Source organism: Sus scrofa, chromosome 2, assembly GCF_000003025.6.
Source record: "Sus scrofa isolate TJ Tabasco breed Duroc chromosome 2, Sscrofa11.1, whole genome shotgun sequence".
Taxonomy (NCBI): Eukaryota; Metazoa; Chordata; class Mammalia; order Artiodactyla; family Suidae; genus Sus; species Sus scrofa.
Window position 1 is genome coordinate 131,883,020 of NC_010444.4, and position 7,669 is coordinate 131,890,688.

Consider the following 7,669-nt stretch of genomic DNA (forward strand, 5'->3'; position numbering starts at 1 on the left):
AAAATAGAAGCTTTAATTTATCTATGATGAATATTGACTTTAGCAAATTACTTTCTGCATATTTGAATTACAAAATAACTGTACTTACCTAAAACTAGAAGTATCTCTTTTAAATAACTGAGTATTTTAGTTAGATTTAAGGTCAACAAAATAAAGTCTTCAGTGACATGATTAGAACCAAAATTAGCATAAAATCTTCCTAGAATGAAGAGGAATGGGAACACACATATACTGTAGCTGTTTTCTTTCCACATCGACCCATCTCACTTTCTGAATAATCTAAATCATTTGCTCTAGTATCCTGTAAACAGGAATTTTCAAGCTAAAATCGGTGTTCGGCTTGGGATTTGGCTGTACCCATCTTACAAGCCACTCAATGAGCATGTTACTGTTTCATGCATGCTGGCAGGAGACATGACATTCCTGGATCCGAGACAAAGGACTTAATTATTCAAGCAGCAGGAGCAGTAGAATATTTGCATTGATTCCCTTTGCACCTAAGTCCCACAGAGGCAATGCAGCATGTGCCAGATGCCATGCACTCACTGGGTTTACACTGATCTTCAAAAGCAAGCAGTAAGCAAGCCTGCTCTTTGTCTAAAAGGAGCTGTACCTTCATCTTTCAAGGTAAATGGCTGCATGAACAAGACAGAAATGCCCTGGGTAGAAGTGTCTTGAAAACATGGCACACCCAGAAAGACCAGGGGGAGTGTAGGTGCTCCAAGGAGGACTCCCAGCAGACAGGTGCAGTGTACTATTGTGGAAAGGCAGTGGGGTGGGGCTCTGGTTCTCTCTTAGCAGCCTGCAACAAGCCTTTCTGTGAGATCTCTAGGTTCTGTCGTATGCTAAATGGAGTTGGATGAAATGACAAAAAAAAAAAAAAATCTTCCCTTTTCTAGATATTAGGGTTATACTTGTCCCTTAGGTTCCTCGGGTTGCCTGAGGCTAAACATAGAGCCTCAGAACTTTTGCAAAACTGAGGGAGGCGTGGCTGATGGCTCTCAAGCATTAAATGGATTCTTAGGAGAGAAGATGAATCATTGTATCGGTTCAGTCAGGGATGCCCTTTCTCATTTTAAGAGATGTATCTTAGAAAATGCAAATGCAATTACAAAGGCGTGACTAAGAAATGGTACCTCATTTTCTTTTTCTCTGATACACATAAAAAAAATCCAATGACTGAATAAAGCATAAGAGTGTTGATTTAAAAAATTATCATCTTTATGGAATGTCTGGACTAGCTTCAAGATTTTAGGCTGAATGCATTGTTTGAGAATTTTTTTAAAAGAACAAATAACTGAGAGCTTATTGCTTAGTCTTGTGAAACACACTCCGTAGATTTTTAATTTAGATACTGGAACAAATCTGTAAATTCACAGATTTTGCTGAAGAGTGCTGCATTAAGAGCAGTTTGGTTGGTCAAAACCTCTCAAAAATAGGTTAAGCATCTACACTTTACCCTTTGAAAAATTCTACTCTCTTGACAGAACTAAAAAAAATTATAAGTGAAAGATAGTTGAGGAGATGTGAAATGATTGGAGTCCACATTAATTTGCAAAATAGCAAAAATAGTTCTGGAAAAACACTCATGCTGTCACTGTTAAAATTTGGATTGTACATAATTTGGCTGCTTGGAATGTGGAAAGATGTTCTGGTGCACAGGATTTTATTTATATTAATAACATCCAGCAAAAGCTGTTCTGTCCCTGGCAGCTTAGGTTTGGAATTATTTTAACACCTAAGAAATACAATGCAGGCAAACCTTAGCTACTGAGAGGTTTCTGGAGTGAATAAATAGGGGTTACTTGTTCTTTCAGTACTGCTTTATTGACGGTCTACCTTCAGGGAGGTGAAGCCTCCCTGCCCGGGATTGACTAGAGAACAGAGCCGTTGTTCTGAAGGAATTCAGTACACTGAGAGAAAAACACAAAGACCACACACGGTAGTTAGGACAAAGATGAGGTCCTGCACACAATTAGGGAATTCTGGAAGACAGATTCTTTCTGGATGAGTTAGGGCCTTTTTCTGTTTTTTTGTTTTGATTTGTTGATTTTTTGTATTTTTTTAATGATTGTTATTTTTACTGTTGTACTTGATTTACAGTATTCTGCCAATTTCTGCCGTACGGCAAAATGACCCAGCCATACATATATATATGTTCTATTTTTCACGTTACCCTCCATCATGTTCCATCACAAGTGACTAGACACAGTTCCCTGTGGTATACAGCAGGATCTCATTGCTTATGCACTCCAGGTGCAATAGTTTGCATCTACTAACTCCAAACTCCCAGTCCATCCACTCCCTCCCTCTTTCTGTTGGCAACCACAAGTCTGTTCTCCAAGTCCATGAGTTTCTTTTCTGTAGAAAGGTTCATTTGTGCTGTATATTAGATTCCAGATATAGGTGATATCTTATGGTATTTGTCTTTTTCTTTTGATTTACTTCACTTAGTATGTGAGTCTCTAGTTCCATCTATGCTGCTGCAAATGGCATCACTTTATTCTTTTAATGGCTGAATAGTATTCCATTATGTGTATATACCACATCTTCTTAATCCAGTCATCTGTCAATGGACATTTAGATTTTTTCCATGTCTTGGCTATTGTGACTAGTGCTGCACTGAACATTGCGAGTGTGTGTGTGTGTGTGTGTGTGTATCTTTTTAAGTGAAAGTTTTGTCCAGATTTATGCCCAAAAGTGGGAATGCTGGGTCACATGGTAGTTCTATATTTAGTTTTCTGAGGTACCTCCATACTGTTTTCCATAGTGGTTGTACCAACTTACATTGCCACCAATGGTGTAGGGGGGTACTTTCTTCTCCACACCCTCTTCAGCATTTGTTATTTGTTGACTTGTTTTTTTAAAAATAAATTTTACTAAACAGTGTTTTTTTAAATTATAGTTGACTTGCAATGTTGTGAGTTAGGGCTTTTTAAGTCCAGTGGCTTTTCACTTTAATTATTTTTGGTAGGATTTGATTCTTTGGCTTTTAGTTGGTTGATTTGGCTTAATATATTATAACATTATACTAGATATTATGGTTTGGTTCAAGATTTATAACATTTCCTGGCATTTTTTTTTTCTTTTCTCTCTTTGGCCGCACCTGTGGCATATGGAAGTTCCCAGGCTAGGGATTGAATCTGAGCTGCAGCAGGAAATCCCAGCATTTCTTGGTATTTAACAAGTTAGGAAATTTACTCTAGCTTTGTAGTCTATTCAAGGAGCTTCCAGTCAAGTTGTGTAATAAGAGCTGCAGACCCTTGCACTGGGCATGCCCAACACAGGTGAAGTGTGTGGGTACAAGATGCGTAAAAATACCTTAATATCACTGACTTCGAACCAGGCACTTGGATAGATGCTGTGACTTACCTAAGTCTCATAACCTTGTCGGGTTGCTCCTGTTCTTCTTAAACGGAGAGGTTTAGTACCTGGAGCTGGGAGTTGGAATGAGTGAACCCTGGTTGATGGCCTCTCCTACTAAGTGTGTGGCCTTGAATATTCCAAACTGTCAGCCATGGGGAGGGACCACTCATTATACATACACCAGGAAGTGTCTAAAAGTTCTTTTGAGTGGGCCAAAAGAATTACTCATTTTGTGTATTGATAAAAGACAATGCTCCTGGGTCTTGCTAGTGGTGCCAGATGACCTGGAGTCCTTGTGCAGTAGGCATGGTGTAACCAAGAGCACTCAAACCTGACTGCCCACAGGGCGAGGCAGGCAATACAAATCAATGAAATGGGACAGGTAAGTCTGGTACAGGAGAAAATGTATGTCCGTTCTAAAGGGGCCCGCCCTAATTAGTGCCACCTAGTTGTTATCCTAGGGGAATACAAAACTTTCAATTCTTCCAGAGAAAAATGAAAAACCTAATTTCTTAGATTTTGGTCCATAGGCCTGGAGACTTATCTCTAGATACAGCTCAGCCCCTGCACGTGCTATTCCTCTAATTCCTCCTCATTGATGATTGACTAGCTGGCCTCTGCTATTTCCGTTAATATAAGCTCTCTAAAGTAGTGGCCTTATTGTCTGCTCCCCAACTAGGAACACCCGGAGAGCTGCTAGAACATCCCATACTCCGGATGTGCCCCACACCAATGAAATCAGAATCTATGGGAGGGACCCAGTTAGTGCTGTTTTTTTTTGTTTGTTTGTTTTTTTGTTTTGTTTTGTTTTGTTTTCCCACCCTCCAGGGGGTTCTCATGTGCAGCCAAGTCTGAAAACCACTCCTCGCAGCCCTCAGTACTCAGGAAGCCCCTCACATCGCCACCATCATACCCATGCCAGTCCTATCAGGGCATCGTCCGGGGTTTACAGAATTCCCAAGTGATCCTCTGCCAGCGAGAATTAGAGCATCATTGTTGAAGAGTCAAGTGACATCTTGAACCTTACTCTCAAGCCTTAGGCCAGTGGTTCTTAAATCACAAGACACATGAAAACCACCAGGGAATTTCAAAAAAGGTTCAAAATTGTCCCACAGTCAATCTAACAAATCTGTGGCCAGGGTTAGAAGAAAACTAACTCCTGTAGTTCAGTTTTGTAGTTTTTTTGTTTGTTTGTTTTTGTTTTTGTTTTTTTGCCATTTTGGAATTCTTTGAACTTGTCTTCCCCCCAATAGATCTTATATGGAGTCAGCCGAGAGTTAGTTCGTATTGAAAAAGGCACGGGGAGAATTTTGCCTGATACCAAAACTCTTAGCTGTTGTATGTAGATGTGAGTGTTTTCTGATGATGATGGATATCAGTAGCTCCTCAGCTACCACTCTTGAAGGTGGACCTAAGTGTTAGTCTGCCTTAATCAGTAAACAAGGAGCCCTTCACTTGGGTTTTCAGTCTGTCTCCACAGCAAAATCATCTGGAGCCCGGGCATCCCCATTTACCGTGCTTTCAGGGAGCACAGAATTGTGATGGGGTCAAGGTCAGAGAACATGCTGTTCCTCACCCACACCCAGGCCCACAGGGAGCTCCAGACATGGCTCAACCCACCAGGTGTCTTATTTGATGGGACTTGGAGATCATCTGGACTAGATTAAATGTTATGGTCTCTCCTGTGAACTCCAGTTTTTTTTTTTTTTTTTTCAGCCGCTACCAAAGAAGCTCTTGTTAATCAAGAGAACTTCATATAATGTTTATAAAAAACTTAGCACAGTCGCAACTCTCAGTGCTCCTCAAAGTCAGCCCTGACAGGGCAGGTCTTCTGACAGAAAACATTCATGTCGAGTGGTGTATTTCAAAGACCTTGGCTCCCCCTTCTTTAATTTCTCTCTAAATTAAAGCAATTTTTTTTTTCTCGAACTAGCTGCAGGACTTCCAGTCACATAAAATAGAACAGTGACTGCCTTTTCTTTTGCAGATGGTGTGGCTTATTATAAAGAACTGGAGGTACTCCAATTAACCAAAAGATTGGTGAAAATTAAGCTTGTTTCTCCCTGGACAAATTAAGCAACTGAATCTAGCAGTTGAGTTTATTCATTTTTGTGGGGTATGCTGGCAAGCTAATTCAGGTGGATTCGCCTGCAATCACATGTACGTTAAGACCCATGTAAGGCTGTTGAGTCAGTGGCCAACAGGCCACACTTGTTTCTCAGGCTTTATCTGTCATGTGCTACAGTCATTTTGAAACTTTCCACCACGATGGGAGTAAAAAAGAAAAACTACCATTTCTGGAGTACTTTAGGGTAAACTGATAAAGCTTGTCTGGGAGAGGCAACATACTAAAAGGCTCTAGCTGCTCAGAGTCCTGGAAACATCCATTTCAGTGCACACTTGGATGGATCCTAGTCAGAGAACACCTGCACTAGAAGCTCGATGGCGCCCCCTTGGGGCACAGTGTGAGAATATGGCTCCTAACTCAGCTTCAGCCAGAGCTGCTCATCTCTCATGTTTTATTATGAAACATGTTAAATCTTTTTTTTGGGGGGGGGATTTATTTATTTTTATTACTTAATGAATTTTATTACATTTATAGGTGTACAACAATCATCACAACCAAATTTTATAGCATTTCCATCCCAAACCCTCAGTGTATCCCCCCATCCCCCAACCTGTCTCATTTGGAAACCATAAGTTTTTCAAAGTCTGTGAGTCCGTATCTGTTCTGCATAGAAGTTCATTGTGTCCTGTTTGTAGATTCCACATGTAAGTGATAGCATTTGATGTTGGTGTCTCATTGTATGACTGACTTCACTTAGCATGATAATTTCTAGGTCCATCCATTGAAACATGTTAAGTCTTCATTTACAGAAAAGTGAAGTCCCTACCTTTGTGGGGTTTAAATCCTAACGGTTTCTCAGCTTTCACTGTGTAAAAATAAACCATGGAATCTAGAAAGCATTTGAAGAAAATGGTAAGAGCTCTGTGAAAGAAAATCCAATATTTTCAAGGTTCCTTTTGGAGTCTTGTTAACAAGTTCCTCAGTGTTTTTTCCCCTGGCTTTTCTGTTCTTGTTGGTGGAAAGGCATAGGCATATATCTTTTATGTGATTTGTAATTAACCTAGATGGTGAAATACACTGAGAGAGTGAATGCTTAAATTTTAGGAGTCTACGACTTTTTCAGTAAATGTAACCTTAGAAATGAATGCATCCAGTTTCCTTTAAGGATGAGATACTGAAATGCAGACTTAAGTCCTCCACCAGCCGTCTGTTCAGTGGGCTCCGATGGTTAGGGCTTTCTAACCAGCCCACCTCATGCTGTTCACATCCCTCAGAGCTTTGAGGGAATACTGTTTATTGAGTAACCAAATCTCAAAGACCCAGGGTCTCACATAAAGAAAAGCTGAACCCGAGTATGAAAAATGAGGACTCAGTACTTGGCTGTTGGGTAAAATATAAATTTATAAATCAGAAAATTAAATTATTTCTAGTTTGGTGTGCCTATTCTCTGTAGCTTTAAAAAAAATAAGTATTTGATACAAACTCCTGGGAGTATTTTAAATGATTCACTTCTGTTCTTCATAAATGCATACATTTGAACATTTTTTTTTCCTTTGGTCTTTTTGCTATTTCTTGGGCCACTCCCGTGGCATATAGAGGTTCCCAGGCTAGGGGTCGAATTGGAGCTGTAGCCACTGGCCTACGCCAGAGCCACAGCAACGCAGGATCCGAGCCGCGTCTGCAACCTACACCACAGCTCACAGCAACTCCGGATCGTTAACCCACTGAGCAAGGGCAGGGACCAAACCTGCAACCTCATGGTTCCTAGTCGGATTCGTTAACCACTGCGCCATGACGGGAACTCCCTGAGCATTTGGATTTAGTGCTTTCTTCTGCACTGTGAAAGCGGTGAAGCCTGAATAAGGTGGTCTGTGCAGGGGAGAGGACAGGAGCTACTGCAGTAAATTGTTGGTACTTGCTCATGTTGCCCAATCTGTTTAGTCCCTTTATTATAAGTACTCAAAATTCTGACGAAAACCAAGCTGGTTTCTCCTGGTTGTATTCTTGTCTCCAGCCATCCTTCTCTTTGCAGATTTATTTTTTCAACATTGATGTGTGTGTGTGTGTGTTCTACAGGTCAGATGAATTCTGAGATAAAGATAGGAGTTATCCTGCCTTAAGACCCTTTTGAGGGAAATTCTAAAAGTAAGACTTAGCCATAACTCCTACTAGTAAATGGCAATATCATATGGAATTGAGTAAGACTAATTTTTTAGGTTTAGGAATGTAAAAATG